The 24435-nt window shown below is 28.9% G+C and overlaps 1 protein-coding gene across 1 annotated transcript in view; it reads right to left on the bottom strand.

Annotated features, from left to right (window-relative positions):
- The window catches only part of LOC136084938 (uncharacterized), a 32829-nt gene extending 12375 nt beyond the window's left edge, over positions 1 to 20454 (bottom strand). The window contains exon 1 of the mRNA XM_065806339.1: positions 20384 to 20454. The gene's annotated coding sequence lies outside the window, so the exon portion shown is untranslated. The remainder of the gene's footprint in view (positions 1 to 20383) is intronic.
- Between the last annotated feature and the right edge of the window lie 3981 nt (positions 20455 to 24435).

The raw sequence follows: 24435 nt of genomic DNA, 5'->3' as shown, positions 1-24435 counted from the left end.
TAAAAAAATTCCATTTATGGCCATTTTTTGAGCTTTTCGCTTCATAGTGCACTGAAGAGGGTGTTGACTTTACGATCGCCGTCAAATTCTTTCATCTTTTTTACTTCGTAAAGCGATGTGGAATTTGCTAATTAACAATTAGCAAAGGCTAGACGTTGATAATTGTTAAATTTTGAAATAGTAATTGTAGTAACTGAATTCTAAAAATAGTAACAACTGAAATAGCAATAGTCGTAAGCATTTAATAAAGTTAATACTTCCGTTTGTAATTTCGCTTTGAAACTTGAAATACATGCTCTCGGACATGATTTTTATAATGCAATTTGGTGGTGTTAGAGAAGATCGTCCAGGGGATAAATGATAGGAACTTTAAACTTCTTATGATCATAAATTTTAAACAAAAGGATATTTTTAAAACTATAAACAATTTTGATTTAATCATGATAGAACTTAAAAAAAAATTTAATGAGACGTAGTTCTAAAAATAGGGGAAAATAGGGGTTGGGACGGGGTTAAGTTAGCTCTAGTTACCTTAACTTTTTGCAAGTTATCCTTATTTGAAGCCAGTATTAAATTATTTGAAGCCAAATCAAACTCTCATTTTCGGTGCCATCCCAGTGAAAAATAAAACCGCGTCCCACATGGGTTACGCGTGGGTTCCGTGTGGGATTGATGGGATTTATGTGGGACGGATTTTTCCATGTGGTATCCGTATGGAAATTTGTCACCTTAAACCCATGTGGGTAATCCCACATGGGTTACATGTGGGAACCATATGGTATTTACACACATGGGAAATCCCACGTGGGTTTCCTGTGGGATTTGCATGGAAATTAATTTGAAAGCTGGAAACTAAAAAAAAAAACTAAAAAAAAATTTTTTTAATCGACATTGCATTGCGTTACGTTTATATTGTGTGAAAATATTTTATATTAATAAAGAGAATGGCAAGCAAGTATGTAAGTACCACGAATAATTTTTATCTTTCCTTATAGAAATAAGATTAAAATTTGTGCAAATAGACGTATTATTAGGATAATATAATAGTTATTTGAATATAGATCTTGAGTAAATTATTTGCAAACAATTAACTGGATGCAAGTTGAAATGTTGTCAAAAACCAATCTTGCATGCATGGGACACTGCAGTGTCCCACAAAGAAATGCAGGTTTGAAAGTCAAAGAATTCCCAATTTTCTTTATTAAAAAAAGAAAAAAATAGGATGGGTTTCTGTAACTTTTTTTATGCCCAAAACTTTTAACTTTAGATGTAATAAGGTCCTTAAGACTTAAGGGACTTACGAACTACATGGAGGAACAAAAACAGGATATTTACAGAAACTTTTCAATTTTTAATCTGGAGTACCACAGTGTTATTGATAATAAAGCCTCTGGGACCAGTTTTCAAAGTAATATGATCTAAGTAATGTTTAAATAAAATAATATGCTTTAGAATGCATATAGTTATACATATAACTCCTGATAGTTAACTATATGTATAACTAGTTATACATATAATTTGTTATAAAAACTTATTTTTTAAGGTTATGCTTCAATAAATTAGTACCAATTAATTCAAATTCAAGATTTAGTTAAAGTTCAAGTTAATGTTCTTATTTATTCATTATTTTTGTTAATATTATATTTATTTGTTCAAATTTATCAGTTAGTACTATATTTTACTACAGTAAGAATGTTTATCATTGTTGAACGTGATTTTATGTTGTTATTGATGTTAAATTTATTACGTTTCAATAACTCAGATTGAATCTTAACTGAATTATTGTAAGCTTTGTGGGTTTGTTGTATATCAAATGGTGTTGTAAATAAAGTAAAAATAATATATATATATATATATATATATATATATATATATATATATATATATATATATATATATATATATATATATATATATATATATATATATGTATATATACATACATATACATATATATACATATATATGCATATATATACATATATATACATAGATATATATATATATATATATATATATATATATATATATATATATATATATATATATATATATATAAATATAACATTAAAACAATAAAATTGATACAAAATTTTACTTTAAAACGAATACCATTAACATTGTGATGATAATAGCATTAGGAAACAGTATTTATGTATTATTATTATACTATAAATAAATAGTTTTTTAATTCATTTTATAAAATGGAGACTGACAACTGATAATTAATGGAAATAAATACAAATTATAAAAATCATGTATTATTACTAAATACTATATTAATGCTAGTCTACAAAGTTAAAATCAATTTAGAGCATTGTTTTTAGTTCTTTTGTGATTCACACTTCCACTTCTGTCTCTCAAATTTATAAAATAGGTGGTCAAAGCTTGCTCAATAGGTAGGTTCTCAGCATAACTATGCTTTTTTCTTACATTTTCAAGAGAAATATGGCAAATTGATTACTTATTTTACTTAAATCGTAGGGTCATATTGCATAATGATGTCAGATGATGACACGGTTAGTTGAACAACTTCACCCTTTATCAAACTCAGTCAATTTTTTGTCATCTCCCATTGAAAATGGTGTCAGTTTTTGTTATCGTATTATGATGGTATATCTGAATTGTTAATATAATATAAAAAATGCATATACCATCAAATTTTTTCTGGTTCAATTATACATTTATTCTCAACAGTAATAAAAGTAAAAAAAACAAAAACATAAATTGTTCTTTCAGATAAGCAAGCTAATTTCTGAATTTAAATTGTTTTTCCTATGATCCTTTACAGTTTTAAGCAACAAAAGCAAGAAGTTTTTAGACCACATTGTTGGTGTAAATACCTCAAAAACCTGCTCATAGCTAGCATAAATTGTTTTACTTTTTTTTAAAATAAAATATTTTACTTTTTTTTTTAATTCAATTTTTTAATTGACATTATTTTGGTCTCAACATCCCCTCCCCATTGTCAATTATTGTTAAACTCACACTGCCCCTCTATCTACTGGCATCATTTATGGATGATCCCATAGCCTAAATACTATATATATATATATATATATATATATATATATATATATATATATATATATATATATATATATATATATATATATATATATATATATATATATATATATATATATATATATATATATATTTATATATATATATTTTTTTTACTCTATTTACAACACCATTTGAGATACAACAAACCCTTACAAAAGCTAAATAATTCAGTTAAAATTCAATCTGAGTTATTGAAACGTAATAAATTTAACATCAATAGAAAAGTAAAGCTGTCATCATTTAAAATGTAAAGGGTGTTGTCAAAATATGTTTGATAGTAAAATTAAGTTACTAATAAAATCACGTTCAACAATGATAAATATTCTTACTGTAGTAAGAATTAATACTAGTTAACAAATTTGAACAAATAAATATAAAATAGTGAAAAAACAATAAAAAACAAAAATAACTTGAACTTGAACTAAATCTTGAATTTGAATTAATTGGTTCTAATTTGTTCAAGCATAACATTAAAAAATAAGTTTATATAATAAATTTTATGTATAACTAGTTATACATATAGTTAACTATCAGGAGTTATATGTATAACTGCATGCATTTTAAAGCATTTTATTTGATTCATATATTACTTTAGATCATATTACTTTGAATACTGGACCCCAGAGACTTTATTCCCAATTACACTTGGTACTCCAGATTAAAAATTTTAAAGTTTCTGTAAATATCCTGTTTTTGTTCCTCAATGTACTTTGTTAATCCCTTAAGTTTTATGAACCTTATTATATATAAAGTTAAAAGTTTTGGAGCCCTAAAAAAGTTACAGAAACATCCTTATCTCCCCCTATTTTTTTTTTTTTTTATAAAAAATAAAATTTGACTTACAAACCTGCATTACTTTGTGGGACACTGCAGTGACCCACAACATTATATTTGAACATCACAAATTTAATAAAATTGTTGTGATATGTGATATAAATAATTCCATAATAGATTATGATATGAAAATAAGATAGGATATGAAGGCAATGATCAAAGAATAAATTTACTTATAGAAATTTAGATGTTTGTTTATTAGTTTCAGAATATTATACTATGTGTGACCGCGGCCTTCTATAATAACAGGCTTTGACATCGCGCAACAAAGTTGTTAAACTGAAGGCCAATTCCTAATACTGTGTTTACATTTTCATCTTTTAACATTAGACGAAAGTTTGTGTCGCGCTTTTTTAATAAATCTTTTAAATGTGATGTGGTTTATAAATTAGATATCTTTAAAATGTGATGTGGTTTATAAATTAGATATCTTTAAAATGTGATTTGTTTTATAAATTAGATATACCAACATCAAGACGATAACGTTGTTATCGTCTTGATGTTGATGTAAGGTTCAAGGCGTTAACTTTGTAAGGTAATAATATTGTCAAACTAACGATAAGTTTTTTTAATAATTAAAATGCCTTAAAAATGCCTTTAAAATGCTGTGTACGGCATTTTGCGCGATGTCAAGGCCTGTTATTATTGAAGTCTACATCATTGAAAAAGTAGATTTTTACATTTTTGTTTTTGTTTTTTTTGTTTAACTACTTATCCTTATTGATCACTTTTTTTCAGGATTCTCCTCATGGGTTCAAGCTCATTACGCATAAACGTTAGTCATTGTAAGTAATAAATTAGGAAATAATTATTTGTGAAATATTGTAGTCATTAATGACTTCAAACTGGCTAATAATTAAAATTGCTCGACTAATAAGGTTCCTTATTAAAATTGCTCTCTTTCTCTGTCTCCCTCCCTCTCTCTCTCTCTCTCTTCCTCTCTCTCTCTCTCTCTCTCTCTCTCTCTTTCTTTTTTTCTCTCTCTCTCTGTCTCTCTGTCTCTCTCTCTATATATATATTTATATTTATATATATTTGTATTTATATTTTTTTTTTTTTTTAGAAAATGTTTGAAGAAAGTTAGAATACTAAAAACCTTGGTATTATACAAGCCGAAGCGATTTAATTAATTCAATTGACAAAAAACGGCGTGTTAACTCGCAAAAGAAAAAATAATATTTTTAATATTCGTTTTGGATGTATTGATTAATAGCATTTATTTTTAAATAAATTCATTTTGCACACGTTTTTTAATTTTATAAAATTTCGTCATAATAGTTTAAGGTAAATCCCACATAGGTTATAGGTGGAAAACATCACATGTAAAAGATCAAAAATGCTACACGTTTTGAATACCGAATGGGATAAAGTAACAAATACCAGATTAAGTTAAGCCTCTCTGAAAGCTTCGATGATTAATTTTAAATTACTATTTAAGTAATTTTTAAATTAAAAGAATTTTAAAAATTATGATGCAAAGCATTCGGACTTTCATTTGTCTAGTATTGACTACTTTTATACCATTTGGATTAAAATATGTGGCATTTAAGATCTATAACATGTCGTATTTTCCACCTATATCCCATGTAGGATTTTGCCCACATAAAACCCATGTGGGATTTACCAGATGAAACCCACATGGGACAAAATAATAATCTCCATATGGGTTACATATGGTAAAAACCCACGCGTATCCCATATGGGATTTACCATATGGAATCCATGTGGGATTTACCATATGAAACCCACATGGGACAAAATAATAATCCCCACATGGGTTACATGTGGAAAAAATCCACGCGTATCCCATGTGCGCTTTTTCACTGGGATAACACAGTAAATTTTCCATGCTTTTAGCTTTTTTGTCAAAAAATCATCTTTTTTTCCACCACAAAAAGATTTATACCTTTTAATCCGCTTAACTTCAAAAGTTAAGTTATCCTGCTACATGTCTGGTTATCCAGGTTAGGTTATCCTGCTATTGGTAACATGTAACCCAGTACAATCTTTTTCATGTCCGGCTGCCTTGTGGATAGCTTTTAGGCAAAGGCTAGGAGATGTCACCTCCAACTTAAAACACCCACTGCCTTGGGGTCTCTGGTTGAGTAAAGGCTAGAGATGGTGTCTCGATAAAAATACTCATCTTAGGCAGATGCTAAATGCATCCGGCTACTGTCTTGTTGAAGGCCTCCTAGGCAAAGACTTAAGGGGTAAGCGGATTCTATCGGTTGACCAGCCCCTCTCCCTCCCTTTCTTTTTCATCTATTAGGCTGGCACAGATGTATTTTTGATACGTTGTTTCCATTTTAGGATATTAAATGCTGGATCTTATTGACTCAATGCATAGGTTTTGCTTATATTATTTTTATGACTACGCAACTCCTTCTATAATCTCCTAACGAGGGTACAGCTCTAAAACTCAGTTTCATGGTTCTGAGGCCGGCTGGTGTTAGGATTCCCAAACTCTGTGGTAGCTCTTAGAGAGGCTGATTCCATCAACAGCTGAAAAATATCAAAGTATTACCAGTGCCAAGTTGCGCAAGGATGGTGTCCCTGTTTTTCTTTTGGTGTGCATTGCGGAGAGTCGATTGAAGCCCTTTGTTACGGCTTTGGGTTTATTAGTAGTAATGAGACAATTGCTTAGGCTATTAAACAGTGTTCTGGTTGCTATATTATGCTTTGATTCAAGTTCTTCAATCAAATTTAAAAAGGAATAAAGCACTAAAAACTATAAAACATAAAAACCATCATCATCACCAAGTTCTCTAAACCTATCATTCACTAAAATTCGTATATAATAAATATTAGGCCAAGCATGTGACAATAGTCACATGCTTAGCCTGGGCATTTACATTCGTAAGAATTCACCCATTTGTTGTGAAACTAGATTTGAATCTACAGACTATTCTTTTATGTCCTTTCGCTTAGCACCATTTCACTCTATCGCCTTTCACTTTGTTCTATATCGCTCTCCTTCATCTCAAGACTGCACTCTTTTTGATGTTATTTCTGATCATATCGACCAAGCCCTCTCTCTTTATCCATCAGCTAATATCGTTGTTGTCGGTAAATTTAATGCTCTGAATGGCTTGGCTCTAGTTTCAGTAACTCTGCAGGCATTAAAGCCCACCCACTTTTGCCTTTCTCAATTCCTAACTCAAATAGTCAACTCTCCAACTCGCTTTCCAGACAACCCTTATCATTTACCTTCTCTGCTCGACTTATGTCTTCTTTCTGATCCTAGTCAGTGCTCAGTTTCTTCACATTCACCCTTAGGTTCTTCTGATCACAGTTTGATTTCTCTAAAACTAATATCTCATTCTTCTTCATCACCTGAATCCCCCTATTATTGTACCTCTTACTACTACAGTAAAGCTGACTGGGATTCTTTCCATGATTTTCTTCGTGATGGCCCTTGGGTAGAAATATTTTGTCTTCCTGTCAACAAATGTGCTTCTTACATAACTTCATGGATTCAAGCTGGCATGGAATCTTTTGTTTCCTCTCGACAATTCCAGTTCAAGCCTCACTCTCCTCTATGGTTTTTCTCACACTGTGCTGCTGCGATTGCCAATCGTGGCCCTGACAACATACCTGTTATTGTCTTGCAGAAGTGTTCTCCGGAGTTGTCGTCTATACTCTCAAAACTATTCAACAAGTACTTTTTATCAGAGTCTTGTTTTTTAGCATGATGGAAAGCGGCATCTGCTATCCCTATCTTCAAAAATTCTGGAGAGCAATCTGTTTTGTCTAATTACCATCCCATTAGTCTTCTTACTATCATAAGCTAGGTTTTTGAATCTTTAACTAACAAACACTTAATTTCTCATCTTGAATCTAATAACTTACTTTCTGACCATCAATATGGATTTCGATCTTCTTGTTCTGCAGCTGATGTGCTAACAGTAACAACTGATAGGTTTTATCGTGCATTAGATTAAGGTAGAGAGGTTAAGGCCATCGCTCTTGACATTGCTAAAGCTTTTGATAAAGTTTGGCATGCTGGTCTTCTCCATAAGCTTTCTTCTTATGGTGTATCTAGCAACACCTTAAAGATTATTGAATCCTTCCTTTCCAATCTTAGCATAAAAGTTGTCCTCGATGGACAGCACTCTTCTTCTTATTCTGTAACTTCAAGGGTTCCTCAAGGTTCTATCCTTGGCCCTATACTCTTTTAATTTACATCAACGATCTTCCAGATATTCTCACATCTAAGGTGGCATTGTTTGCTGATGATACTACCATTTACTCTTGTCGTGATAAGAAAACAAAATTCTCTGATTGCTTAGAGGGGGCATTTGAGCTTGAAAAGGATCTCACTTCTGCTACAGCTTGGGGCTCATAGTGGCTGGTGAACTTTAATTTAGATAAAACTCAATTTTTTTCAGCCAATTGTTATTGCAATAATTTAGATCTTCCTATATTTATGAACGGTGATGTACTCAACGAGTCATCTATTTTCATCTTCTAGGATTAACTTTTACTTCCAATCTTTCTTGGAAACCATATATCAAATCAGTTGCAAAATAAGCATCTGCTAAGGTTGAACCTGCTCTTGCAGCCAACCTCAAACCATTGTCACATCGTCGTAATGTTGAATCTCTTTCTTTTTTCTACAAAATACTATAAAGGGCACTGCTCTAAAGAGTTAGCATCTCTTGTGCCATCTACTAAAATTCATTCTAGTGTGTTACTCGTCATTCAATTAAGTCTCCTCCTTTTTCTGTGACCGTTCCTCGGTGCTCCAAAAACGCTTATTTTTTTAGTTTTTTTCCTCGAACTTCAGCTCATTGGAATTCGCTTCCTTTATCTTGCTTTCCTGATTCATATAATTTGCAATCCTTTAAGTCGTCCGTCAATCGTTATCTTGCTCTACAATCTTCATCTTTTCTCTTCCAGTAACTTCCAACTTTAATTCATGAGAGCTCTTGCAGCCTTGTTGGAAGCAAAGATGTTTAAAAAAAAAAAAAAAAAAAATTACCAGAAATTTGAGTTTGTCCCATGGCACTTAGATACTTATCGCAAACAACAGGTTAGCATGGGCACTCGCCTAAAATGCATGGTTTCTCCCCAGGCCACAGCTAAAAAAGTTGTTTTTTTCATTTTTGGAATAAAGAAGAGTCTTTAAAGAAATAACACAAGTTTAAGAAATATTTTTACAAAAAGATATTATTATCATTCATTGCTAGATGAAACAGTGGTTTTTCAAAAACAAGACTTGTTTAGTAAATGACTTGACAGAAAAAATTGTTGTTCAAAATTTTTTATTCAAGAAAATACATTTTGGCATTATTTATCCTAATATTATTGAAAATATAACATCATCAACTAACATTGAAAGCATAAAGAAAACTTGATTCGTCTTCCCTAATGGTTTTGTCAAAACAATAAGTTTACACTGAGAAGTATAAGTATAAAAATTAGGGTTAAAAAAATGGAAAAAAAATATTCTATCATCACAGACAATTCAACCAATAAACATTTAAAGATTCATTAAAAAGTACAATTAAAGAGAGAATTTTTTTATTATTATAAGATTTAAATAAAAAATTTATCCATTATTTGATAGTGTACATATTTTAAAAAACATCAAAAAATATTTATTAAATTCAAAGAGGTTTCTTTTTTTTTTCCAACATTTAATTTTAATAAATTTGAGGATACAGTTAATGTTAAAGCTGGAGATATTCATTGACAGTTACTTTACCAAATTAATGAAAAAGATGAAACTTACTTCCGGCTAATTTAAAGTAAGCTTAAATACTTACTCAAACTGGCTTACATCCTGGTGAAAATGAACAAAGTATTAGGCTCAAAATTTTGTATAAGTCCACATATTCTGCCATTAAAAGTTATTTTCGAAAAGAAATAAGTGCTGCTAATTTTTTATATATGATAAGTACTTAATGGACAATTTTAAATTAATAAAATACATATAATACCAATAGTATCATAGAAAATGCTGTCCTTTCAAATCATAAAAAGCCTAAATTTTTAAATACTTTTACTTAATGCGTAATTGAATAATATAATACAACTTTATAAGGATGTCACAAGTTGTCACTTTCAGCTTAGACATCAAATACACTAATTGTCGCATAAAAAAGGAACTGCATTTATAATAAAACGTTTGCTTTCAGAAAAATATGATTACTTTTAACCAGCAGATTTTAAACTGACCTTCTTGAAAAACATTTGGGGAAACTTATGCACATGAGTGGTAGAAGGTTTGTAGTTAGTTTGCGTGAAGTCAACTTGTTTCTCCCCGCAGCAGCCTTGTTCGTGAAGGTTCATGTTGGAGTTGAGAGAGGGTTATAACCACAATTAAGTAGCCTCCTCATCTGTAGTGGCCTTCTTGGCTTTGGGGAGGTGAATTAACATTAACAAAAAGAAGTTAAAAATTCGGAAAAAAATGATCAGCATAAAATCTTTAAAAAATCTCTGGCTTTAAATACATGGTTTATTAATGAAATACCAGTAAATAATGAAGTAAATGAAGTACCAGTAAATAATAAAGTGAATGAAGTATCAGTAAATAATGAAGTGAATGAAGTACCAGTAAATAATGATGCAAGAAAAACTAGAAACAGCTTTAATTTTATTACAAAATGAAATATAAGAATATGATTTATGTGAAAGTTCAAAGGAAGTTGCTGTTCATATTGTTGGGTATATAACAAAAAAAATGAAATATAAACATCAAATCCTTTTTGTGTCAAGATCTTTATCAAACTAACAAAATATCTTCACATTATATGAAAATACTCTCAAGTGGAGGTTTAACGAAACCTAGTGAAAACATGGAAGAACATACTTGATCCTTATTTTGGATATTAGACATAGAAAAAGAGTTACTATTAATTACTATTAAGAAACTGAAAATGACAACTCTAAAACTTCAACTTTTCAAGAACAACACTTGTTTTGTGTGATCATTTTAAATGGGCATATTGCCTTTTTCTAAATAATTTAGAAACAGGAAACTAGTATAATCACACAACTGCTATTAGTATATTTTGTTACAACTCACAATCAATTTAAATTGGAAAGATTTGAAAAGATGAAGTAGAAGCCTTTAAAAATCAACAAAAAATAAACTTATTTTATTATATTATTTCTCTAGATGGAATATTGTTTGGATTCTGAGTATGTTATTTTTATTTGATTTTGCTTATCCATATCTGTCATCTTTTTCTAAAGCTATTTTAATTTTTTAATAAGTTATCTTATTTTATAACTAAATTTTTTTTGCTTATATATATTATATTCTTCTCAATTTATATATTTTTTTGAAATATATTTGTTGCTATAATATTTGAACAATTTGAAACAATTTGAACAACAAGTTTTCATCGTTACCATTATGAAATTAAATCGGACTTTATATATTATTACTATTTTTTTTATTATTATGATTATTTTTTTTGCCTTTTCTTTAAATGTTTTACAATATTAGTCGTTTTACAATTATAATAATTTCAATAATATAATAAGTATGATTACAAGATTAGATTAGTTAAGAGAAAGAACGCGGGATCTTGTAGAAGACCTAAAGGTTTTATCGTCAAGAACTGCTTTGTTTTTCAACTACATTGTTAAATTTATTATGTTAAATAGGTATATTCTCGTCGAAAGTAAAAATAAATAAATGCAAAAGATATATAACATTCATGTATGTTATTACTAAGAGTAAGTTGGCACTAGTAGAACGGATTCAAAGTTTATAAGACGTGCAATATGCTTTTGTTAACGATAAAGAAGTTCTAGTGTACTTTTGTTTACACCACCACATGCAGTATTAGCATAATTAATATGGCAATGAATAAATGAGTAATATAATTGAATCAAAGTATTTTTATTTGAAAGATTTCTTAATTTGTATAACATTACAATACTTCTAGCAATTTTATTGTTTAGATTATTAACATGATTTTTCCATGTAAGGTTTTCATCAATGTAAACACCCAAGAAATTAGTAACTTTAGCTCTTTATTTCAGTATTATCAATATACAAGGAAGGTATATTCGAAAGAAGATTTTTTTTTTTGAAGCTGGGTAAAAGAGAATCCATTTAGTTTTTTAGATATTTATTGATAGTTTGTTTGATTTAAACCAGTTAGAAATCTTAATGAGTTTAACTCCGATTTTGTTGAAAAGGTATATTATGCATATTTTGGTATAAAGTTAGGCAATCAAGATAAGTCTTTAGTGACGACTGTTATTTTTGTTCTTGCAAAGTACAAGGTTTCAATTTAAAAAACAAAAAGGATATTTCTACCCAAACATTCAATAAGCCATTCTCCCTATTCCTCATGGACCTGGAGTACCAAAACCCACTCCTCCAGATTCTTTGGATGATATTTTAGATGATCACAAGATATTGGCTCAGCAAGGTGATAGTGAAGAAGACAGTAATTGCTACGATCCTGGCACAACCGATCCTATTACATTCCTACAATCTGAACTGAACGATTTATTTGGAGACCTAGGTCTTCCGAAAAAGTCAGCAGAAGTTTTAGAATCTAGATTGAAAGATAAAAATATGTTGACTCTGGGAACACCCTTTTCTTGTAATCGATCACGGGAAAAGGAATTTGTATCTTTCTTCTCTTAAGAAGATGACCTGGTATTTATAGTGATGTTCCTGGACTTATGGCATGTTTTAAATTCTAATATGCTCTTGATGAGTGGAGACTTTTTATCGATTCATCAAGAAGGAGCCTTAAATCGATTCATCAAAAAGGAGCCTTAAAGCAGTACTTCTGCACAACGGCAATCAGTATGCTTCTATGTCAGTTGGAAACTCGGTGCACTTAAAAGAATGTTACAAAAACCTTGAATTGGTTTTAAACAAACTCAGCTACTCAGATCACAAATGGAAACTGTGTGGGATTTAAAAGTTATTTCAATGCTGCTTGGTCAACAAATCGGCTATACAAAGTTCCCTTGCTTTCTCTTTGAATGGGACAGTCGAGACAGAAAGCAGCACTACATAAAAAAAGTTTGGCCCATGAAAAAAACCTTAGAAATAGAGTTTAAAAACATTGAGAGAAAAAGCCTTGTGGATCCCAAAAAGGTGTTATTTCCACCACTTCACATTAAGTTGGGGCTGATGAAACAGTTTGTTATGGTTGTGCCAAAAGAAGGGGAGACTTACAAAATTTTTGTGGGCAGTTTCCTGGTTTATCCGAGGTAAAGCTAAAGGAAGGAATCTTTATCGGACCAGACATTAGAAAACTTATGAGAGATCCTAAATTTGTGGACAAAATGGAAACAAAAGAAAAGGCAGCATGGATATCCTTTAAATTAGTTGTTACCGGTTTCCTAGGAAACAACAAAGATTTCTCATCAAAAAAGATTGTATTTTTGAGCAAATGTTTTTGCTATATTTTATTTCATAAAAACTTCTTTCTTTAAAAATGCACGTCCGTACTCTGCGTTGCGCTTCGTCTTAAATTAAATATATAAACAGACTTTTTTTTGATTTTATATATATACAAGACCAACGATGCTCTCACAGCTTTTTTTTCTAATGGAGCTTTTTTTCTATTTTTTTAGAAATTTCTAGATAAGTCGACGATTATGCCCCTCCACTTTCAAACTCGTGTTGTTGGCCCGGATATAAATTTGTAGTTGTTAGTTTTTTCAGTTTTACTGTTGAATAAATTTTAATATTTATATTTTTTAACTGTACAAAAACCTTTATAATAATCTTTGAGATCTTTTACTGATGCAAAAAACTTCGTTTTTATGTTTATAGCATCGTCTTCTGAACTTAAAAATAATGATTTAAGTTGCAATTTATAAATTATATATTTAGCGCAACCATTTTTTGCAGTAAAAATAGGCCTTTTAATATCTCCCTCAAAAATGTATGATTACTGCCGTAAATATAGTAGGCCATGATATATACCAAAAAATGAAAGATAGACCTTGTAATACGTTTTCCAAAAACATATTTGCATCTTTTTAAAACTCCAAATAATGCAAAGAATAGAGATTACAAACTTGTTTAATCTCGTGTTCGATAAATTGTATTTATATCAAATCCAGAATAGAAAATTCGATGATGGTGATAAAGATGAGAAAATTAGTTCAGCAAAAATAAAGTACTATAGATCTCAGCAATACAATCGTAATTAAACTTGATTTAAAAAGAGGAAAAGGAAGTTATATTTTTTATACAGATGCTGGAGTTGACAATAAAGCAGCCTTAACCTTTACATGTGCAGGTTCTTATTTAGTCTATAGAGCTTTAAAGGAAAAATAATAAATTTAGACTTAATAAAGCAAATCTTTCACGTGTATATTGTAAAAAATGAAATACGAGTTTTTGTATAAAATTTTTTTTTTATTTTTTAAAATTAAAAAAATAATGGGAGGGGGGGGGACAGTATTTATATATATATATATATATATATATATATATATATATATATATATATATATATATATATAATTTTTGTTTTTCCTTTTTGAGATGTTTATTGATGGTAGCAAGTAAAAATTAGTAAACAGGGCGAAAAGGGTCTTAATAAGCTTGGAGTAGGTGGGAAAAAAGAAAAACGTAGGGAAAACGTCCCCTTAAGAAGTAAACAATTGTTTTGTTTTTTGTTTTAACATAAGATTTTAAAGAAATAATCTTTGATTTCATTATGTATGACTTTGAATAAATATCTAAACTATGTGATTAAGAGTTTTGAAAGAAATAAAAAATACAGTAAATTCCATATTTGTTTTTTTGTATTTGTTATTCTATTTGTAAAAGTGTCTTAAGGGTAAAGCGGGGCTAATTGAGCATAGCGGCAAGTTGGGTAGCGGCAAGTTGGGTAGCTAAAATAGCTCAAAAAAAGAAAAAAAGTTATTTCAATTTATTTTAATGTTAGTATAGATTTTTACTCTTAGCAACGCCCTTAGCAACTATATGAAATTATGACACTTCTATTGCAAGTTATTTCTAGTGCAATTCATTCCCAATTTGTTTTCAAGTATTCCTTATACACTTAGCATAACTGAAAAAAATTTCTTTTAGGAATTATCTTAAGACTCTTGCTAGAATAATGCCTCCATGACAAAATGCAAAATGTAAATGAGTGTTTAAATGGAACTATTTTAACACGCTGTCCCAAATCTACTTATTGTAGCAGAAAAGTACTTACAATTGGTATGTGTTCTGCCAACATAAAATTTAATGATGGTATTAACGGTATAGGTAAAGTTTTTGATTGCTTGAATATTCTATGTGAAAGATTTTTTGAAAAAATTCATTCAAAAGTGGCCTTAAAAGAGCTTTAATTCATTCTAAATAGTTATCTAATATAGCTTTAGTTCATAGTAAATAGTCATCTAATATTTTAAAAACAAAGACAAAAGTAAAAGTAGGTTTAAGAAAAGAGTTTTAAAAAAAAAGGATGCCAACCCCTCTGGATCCCTATGAGTTAGTCCTGTTTTGTTTTATGTTAATAAATACTATCTGATTTTTAAAACCGTTTTTTTATTGAACATGTTTTTTGTTGTTTTAGTTATACCCTTTGCATAATATCTTTACTAATACTTAATGGAACTTCTTGAAATTTTCCACAAATATTTGTTATTAATATAGCTAAAAAATGACCCTTATTAAAGTGTCTTGCCTATTCAGATTTGCACTTACGAAATTTTAAATAGGTGAGTAAATTTGTGAAAATCATCAGTTTTTATGAAAATGACTATTTTTTGCAAGTTTTGATAGTTTGAATGTGAAACTGGCACAGATTGTAGTTTGCATTGTTTTTAAAACAACTATGAAAATTCAAAGTTTAACAGTTACCCTATGTTAAATAATTGTGTAAAGGGTTTAGCTCCTTTTTGGGACTGAAACCAACTATTTTATTAGGATTAAACATATTTTATATATATATATATATATATATATATATATATATATATATATATATATATATATATATATATATATATATATTATTTTGGCTTCAATCGACCTGCATCTGTAATTTTTGTTAACTATATTTGTAATTAATGTTTTTTATGAAAAAAAGTTATCTAATTGCATAGAAGTACCTTTAGCAGGTTGGTAAAGTTAAGGCAATGTTATCTCAAACAAATCAAAAAACACAACTTTAATTAATTTCTAGGTTAATTTATCTTTGAAATAGTGACAAAGTTTTGAAAATTTAATGCACCGCTCACCGAGACTTGTTATAGTTCATCAAAAGTTATCCAACCCCTCCCCATGCCCCGCTCTACCCTACTATAGTCATTAACATACACATTAAAATATTCATCAAAATACTTTTTTAAAGAATAATTTCTTTTTATCCTTTAAAACATGTAATTTTTCTTCAGAAACGAAACTATTTAGAGAATGACGGTAAAATGTGAATAAATTTGTCTACTTATTTGGAAAGCAGTTGACTAAGATACACGGGCACTTTTTCTTTTTTTAACCAAAAAAGTAAAAAAAAAAATTTTTGCTGTTTTTGCTTAGATTCTTATAAAAATTTTTATTTGACATCACTTAAATGTTGAACTTTAACAATTTATCGGACTTTCGATTAAAACTACCGGTTTTTTCATAAGTCTTACTGCTCTCTTTAAAACCTAACTAGTGTATTACCTAGTCCAGTAAATGTAAGTTGAGCAGCTTTGACAAAAAAGACAAAAAAACTGAACTTTCAAACACAAAGTAACAATTTTAATAAAAAATAATTTATGGTACATTATTTATATATTTTTTTAAAATTAATAATTTTTAAATTGGTAATCAATGTTCAAGATAATTGTATAAAATAATATTTTTATATTTCATGACGCTTTTATACTGTTTAATTTTTTCTCTATTTTACGTCATTCAAGTGCATAAAATAAAAAGTTTATAAATAAAGTACACGCTTACTGTTAGTGAAGGTTTTATTGATGATTCACCCAAGCTTCGTACAATTCAATTGTTGATTGCTCAACTTACCTACGCTATTGCTCAACTTACCCCACTAGGGCAGGTTAAGCAGCTCCGCAAATTTCAGGCATTATCTTTTAAAAGAATTAAAAAGAATACTTTTTTCTTAAAAAAATTTTAGCAGGTTAAATTATTTTTCAAATAGTGAATAAATTATGTAAATCCGACGCACCGTTCATGAGATCTGTTTGATTTAGCAAAAATTGCTCAACTAGCCCGCTTTACCCTTTACATATATATATATGTTTTTAATGCCTTGTTTACATTTGACGTAATATATATGAATTACATATTTTTCAAATAAAACAAGGCTTCTAAAAGAATAATATGATTTATCTGATTCAAAAGTATTCAAATCAAAGTTATTTACGTACAGCTTCTAGGTGAAAGTGGTATTATGAGCCCCTATTTATTATAATCCTTCTTTCAATTTTTGCATTAAAATGTTTATTATTAACTTCTTTTTTTTTTAATATTACTCTAAATTTAACCTTTTATACTTTACAAATACTTTATAAAGTATACGTAAGTACACATGCTTTATACAACTCATTTAATATAAAACATAGGAGGCTGGTACGAGCTAGTAAACTGAGCCCTAAAAAACATAGGAAGCTGGTAAAATGAGTCCTAAAAAGAAGAGCCGTGGTGTAGTGATCAGAACACTCATTTTAAGAATAAGAAATTGAGCTTTGATGCTAGGTCTGGCTTTATTTGCAACAATGGTAATAATTGAGACGTAAAATTTTTAATTAAATTCACATTTTTAGTGCTCTGAGATCGCTAATTCCGCTTGGAACACTATAATAACTCTGTGGTCAATTTACGTAATTATGCTTGTGAATTTCCTGTGTGTTAATAACCCAATATAAACCAGTTAATCAACCACCTATGGAAGCTCACAAACAAATCCCAAAGGGAGTTATTTTAACTTAAAATTGATTGAAATTATGCATTCATAACTAGCAAACAACATTGCACTACGTCTTTCAATAACCTCAAAGCATATGCTAGCTTTGTGTATGAAGAAAAACAGATATAAAGATATTTTAAATGGTGTATATAAAAGTGAATTGCTTTCCATAAAAACCTTTATTTTACAATGAAACACAAAACGTTAATTTATTCACGAAGTTTAAGTAGATAAAAAAAAAAATTATTTGAAGCTCCAAATGTTCTACAAATAGGTCTGTCAGATAAGAGTACGCAAGTTCTTATAAAAAAGATAACAAAAAATTATAAAAACCTTAATCTAATAATCATAAATATTATATAATAAAAAGCTATAAAAAATTTAAATCTAAAAAATAATGTTATCTCAAAAAAAAAAAGTTTTACTTATGTGAACGGTATTTTAAATATCGAATTAAATTATATATATATATTTTTTTTTTTTTTTTTTTTTTTTTTTTTACAACAATCATTATTATATATTTCAAAAACAAATAATATTTACATGTCTCCAGTTTATATAAATGTCCACCACAAATATTTACAATATCTAAAGAGCGTTAACAATGCTGTTTAACACATGCGCGTTTGACATTTTAACTCATGCGAATTAAAATAATAAATTCGTGGTTTATAATATAATGTGCTGGCTATTAACCCATGCATTTAAAAAATATACGCAAGTCCGTCGCACCACAGGGCTACTAGGGACTTGCTTGTCGTTGTCGTTGAAAATATATGTTATTTGTTGAAAATATATATCAACATATATTAGTAGTACTATGTAGTTGTAAGGAAACTCGCAGAAGACTAAGAAAAGTCTTTTCATCGAGAACCTTTAAAATACAAAATAAACTAAAAATTTAAAGAGTAAAGACACACATTAATTTTTGAGGTCTACTGTTCAGAAAAAATTTAACTATGTATAGTTGCTAACATTTTTTATTTATTTATTTTTTTATATTTTATGTTTTATTTCTTTTTTATTTATTTTCATAGCTTAAATTGTTCTTTTTACATTTTATTATATTAATTGTTCTTTTATATTTAATACATATCGATAAAATTGGTTTTGTTAATTATGAGATCTTTTAGTTTTTTCTTCAGGGCAATAAGATTATCCAATTTAGTAAGTTCTATATTTTGAGGTATTGTTTTGTTGTATAAATAGGGGCCACGGGATACAATTGAAAATATAGAAAACTTTGTTTTTTTTATGGGCAATGTAAAGTTTCCGGTTCCTCGTGTGGTATATCTGTTGGCGTTGGTTTAAAAAAAAATTTATGAGTAAAATGAGTTGGGACAAGTCCGAGCTTATATTTGAGCATAAATAAAACATTTTGGTAGATGTTAATTTGATAGATATTTAAAGCATTCAAGTTTTTAAGTAAAGGATCGGCATGAGTGAATTTATTTTTATTATAAATCAATCTTGATGCGTGTTTTTGGTGTGTATATAGAGAACTTAATTTAGATTTATTTGTACTTCCCCAGGCAATATTAGCATATGTTAGATAACTTTGTATATAGGAAAAGTAGAGAACTTTCAGATTCTCCTGGGAAAGTATAGTTTTGACTTTGTAAAGTATGCCGATACTTTTTGATATTTTTGTATTTAATGTTTTTATATGGGGTTTCCAAGAAATCGTTTCGTCAATAATTATCCCAAAAAATTTAATGGTTTCAGTTCTTTCGATGTTTATGTTATCAATTTTTAGTAATGGTAGCATGCTTGGTATTTTGTTTTTTTGTTGGTTGGAATGAAACAAGATGTATTTTGTTTTTTCTTGATTTAAAGATAATTTATCTACTTTAAACCAAATGTTTAGACTCTCAAGGTCATCATTTGCAGATTCAAAGAGATTTTCAATTGATGATGATGAATAAAATAAATTTGTGTCATCAGCAAACATTATTGCATCAAGTTTTTTTAGTGATTGTGGAAGATCGTTAATATAAATTAAAAATAAAAGAGGACCAAGAATGGAACCTTGGGGAACTCCGCATTTTATTTTTAGTAAATTAGAATACTTATTATCGTTCGAAATAACACATTGTTGTCTGTTGCACAGATAACTTTTAAACCAATCTAGGCTAGTATTTTTTATTCCGTATTTTTCCATTTTTTTAGTAAGATATCATGATTAATTGTGTCAAATGCTTTGGATAGGTCTATAAAAGTTCCTAATACAAATTGCTTTTTATTAAAAGAATCACTTATGCTATTAACTAAATCTAAAATTGCATGTTCTGTTGAGTGCTGTGCTTGAAAGCCGAATTGTTTTTTATTTAAGAACTTGTTTTGAATTAGGTATTCATATAATCTATTATAGATTATTCTTTCAAGTATTTTAGAAAAGGTTGGAAGTATTGAGATTGGTCTGTAATTGTTTATTAGAAATGTTGCACCGGTTTTAAAAATAGGTACAATTTTAGCTACTTTTAATTTATACTGGTACAGTTCCTGTTATAATTGATGATTTAAATATTTCGAAAATAGTTTTCTTCACATCATAGTTTTCACTATGATGTGAAGAAAACCTTTAAAAATTATATTTATTTATAAGTTCTTACCTTACCAACAGTTATAAAAACCCTTGTTCCACAATATTAAATTGAGAATGGGCCAATTTATATGTTGTATTCGAGTGACGACGGCGGAGAGCAGGTAAAATAGTTTAACAAATCTTAAATTACGTAAGTAGCCAGAGTCTACAGCTTGTGTAAGTACCATTTGCGACTTAAAACATTTATATCCTAACATAAACTTTTATAGTCGTAATAATTTGGCTTATTATAAAAGTTTAACTTTATCTAATTTATGTTCCGGCATACTTATCTTGCCTATTGTCTTCTATTTTGTTAAACCATTTATGGTAACAGACAAAGATTAAGAGAAACCAATGTTTAGATATACTTTAAATGTACATTATGTAAGTTGTAAGTAAGTTACGCAACTTAATTAAAATCATTACTCAATGTATATTTGGCAAATCTATGTCTACATTTTTTTTAATGTTAATAATTTTGTTTTGAGAGTGCTGGTTAATACAATATTGGCGTACAAATGCTAACTATGTACGTCTGGTACATAGTTAGGTTTTATTAGCGAAGTAACCCAGTACCAAGCTTTTATAAAAGAATATTTTGTGATCAAGATTAGATCTCCAAGTATACAAAAACCAAAATGTAATTTAACAATGAAAAAAACAGCAACAAAAAACAATAAAGTTTATGAAAATATCTTTTAAACGATATATAAATCAATTACAATGTAAACTGACTTGTTTATGTTTACTACACGTCTGGTATAAAGGTACTCCAAACCCTTTATAACCCTGATGGTTTTGCTAAAATATGGCTTTTTTATAAATTTTTTTCAACAAAATTTCTTCTAGTCAAACTTTCTTTTAGTCTTCTATGCAAACCTCAGGGCCTCAAAGCAATATAGTATAAAGTTTTTTTTTAAGAATTTTTATATCATCACATAATAACTTTGCGTCAGTAACTATTGGAAAACAAAATAAGGAAATAACCATTTATTTTTCTTTCATTAGTACCTTTTTTTAAAAGAATTATTAAAAACATTGGTGGGTATAATGTTATCAATTAAAGAAGTTGACAACTGAGGTCTAGTTGGGTTGTTTATCGCAAAATTTCCATTTTCAAATAAGCCAATTAAACCAATTTATGTTTTCCTTATAAACCAATTTATGTTTTCCTTGACGTGATACTCAAAGCAACTTAAGATTAAATCTCCTAGGATTAATTTCTTTTCGTAATTTCTTTAATTAATAACGTCATCTCGTAAAAATGTACTAAAATTTTTAACTTTTCTAGAAGTTGGCTAATAAAAGCTTATCGCAGAGGTTTTATTTTATTGGTCAAAAGTTCAACCGTTAAAATAGGTTATTAATTCAAAAATAATTGAATATATTGAAATAACCTTTACTCGACATCCATATATTTATATTAAGAATTCGAATATTTTCAAAATTAGATTTTTTTCCTAACTCTAAAACAAAAAAGAATAACGGATAAAGTTGGATCTTTATAGAGTTTATAGATCTTTATAGTAGACTCTATAAAGTCGCATTTTTATAGAGTTGACACCCGTAAAGGTGAATTAAAGTATTTAACTAAAGAGACAGTCAGAATATTTTTTTATGTATTAAAAGTTCGGCTACCGGCAGTAGTATCATGATTCAACCCATTATTCTTTACCGACTGAATCAAGAAAAAACTATAAGGGTAAATACGCTAATTAACGGCCATTAACCATTTACTGGCCACTTTTAAAAGCTTTTCTTATAAAAATCTATGGCACAAGTTGCCCTATATTATTATTTGAACTCAATGACTTCATTAAAACTTTGAAAATATCGCAATTTCAGGAAAGTTCTAGAAAGTTTTAATCGCTAAAACTAAATGTTAAAAACATTATAATAATTGTAACAACTTTATGCTTTGTTTTCTTAAATTCATACTTTATAGTCTTTTTTTTGTGCGTTGCAAATATGCCAGTCCATTCAGGAAGAAAAAAAAAGATAAATATCTTATGTAAACTTTGAAACAAAAGTACTCAGTTGATGTTTCACATATAATGTTTTAACTGAATTAGATTAATATTTTTTCTAATAAACCATTTACTGGCCGGTTAATTAATCCATTTACTCACCATGACCAATAAATGGTATCAGGTATAAAATTTTTAATTTCATATTTTTATATAGGATTTTCTCACACTTAGTTATTATTCATGTATGAGAAAAGTTAAAGTATTAACAAAATAAACATTTTAAAATAATTTCTGATTTTCTGAGTTCATTCTACATTTAAAGTTACTTTCTGAGTTAATTCTACTTTTAAAGTTACTTTAAAAGTAAAATGCTAAATCATTTTAAAGTTACTAATTTTAAAGTTACTTTAAAAGTAGAATGAACTCAGAAAGTTTTAGTTAATTATAATTATAGTTAATTATGTTCTGATAATGTTGATTCAATAAAAATACACCATTAAAGTAAATATATGATTTTCCTAAAAGTATTTTATGAATATATGTTTTTATTTTTTTATTTTTAATAGATAATAATATTATATATGAAACCATGAAACCAGTTATTTCAACAAGAATAACAAAAAAACGCATGCTATGGACTGAGAATAACATGAAACTAACAGTACATGCAGTTGCATCAGGTATGTCTCAACGGAAAGCAAGTGTATCATATAAAGTTCCGCGATCGCCTCTGCAAACCATAATCTCTGGAAAGTCCAAAATAGGAGCGAAACCAATGAAAAGGTGACCTTGAAGAAAGACTAATTGATTATGCTGGCAATCGTGCCTAAATGGGAATGGGTTTTGGGAAAAAAACATTTATCACTTATGCTGCTAAGCTTGCTAAAACACATAACATAAGTTTTAAAAATGGTCGACCTAGTGAAAAGTGGTGGCAACTACTTAAAAAATAGACACTGTTGTGTTAGTCTTGGTTGTTTCCAGAAGCTACAGCTCTTAAATGACACATGTGTATGAATAGGATAAAGGTTTCCAAATATTTTACTTCTTTAGAAGTTCTGATACAAAGTAAGAACTTACAGGACAAGCAAAAATGCATGTGGAACATGGATGAAACAGGGATGCAACTAGAGAATAAACCAGTTGCCAGGAAAGGCTCAAAATATATTCAGAGTCAAACAAGTGGCAACAAGGAAACAATTACTTTTATATGTTGTATAAATGCAGCTGGTCAAGTTGTACCACCTCATATAATAGGGAAAGGAAAAATTGTAAGAACTCTTTATGGTTTTGATACCGAAAATGCTCCAAGAGGAGCAACATGGAATGTGTCTGAAAAGGGCTGGACAAAACGAGGTATTGCGGAGTTATGGTTTGAGAAAACATTCCATCCAAATAGTGGCTCAGCAAGACCACAGATTTTAATCCTTGATGGACATGACTCACACAATTTTGTTGAAATGATTGAGCTGGCTATCGTATCCCAAATTGAAATTGTTGAGCTTCCAGTTTACACCAGCAACTTGTTGCAGCCTTGTGACAAGAACAGTTTTTAAGTCACTGAAAACTGCCTATTCTGAGAATTGCCAAACAATGATGAATGACTACCCAGGTGTAGTAGTTTCGCATTCTAACTTTTGCGGTTTATTTTCAAAAGCCTTGAAATATGCTATGACTGACACAAACATACGCTCAGGATTTAGAGCTTGTGGAATTTATCCCTTTAATCCAGGTGCTATTTCTAAAGAAGCATACATCCCAAACATTTTATATAGTAAAATTTCAAATGCTGCCTCAGGTCAAAATGTGTTTAACATTTCAATAATAAGCAACCTTCCATTATTGTCTGATCTATCAAAAAACAGCTTTGCAATTAAATCGCTGTCTTCTACCTAACCAATAGAAGAAAATGAGTTTTATTGATTTTTAAATTTAAGACAATGCTGTGCAACATTCAAGTATTATTACAGAACAAGTATTATTGCAAGAAACGGGTACAAGACAATGAGTATATTGATTTTTCTGACAATACTCTGGGTTTGAATATTGATACTGATATACATCTTGAAGAAGTAGAAGTAACTGAATCAACATTAGATTCAAATGT

Source organism: Hydra vulgaris, chromosome 09 (genome assembly GCF_038396675.1).
Source record: "Hydra vulgaris chromosome 09, alternate assembly HydraT2T_AEP".
NCBI classification, from domain to species: Eukaryota; Metazoa; Cnidaria; class Hydrozoa; order Anthoathecata; family Hydridae; genus Hydra; species Hydra vulgaris.
The sequence above is the reverse complement of the archived record's forward strand: the minus strand, read 5'-3'. Positions and strand labels throughout refer to the sequence as shown.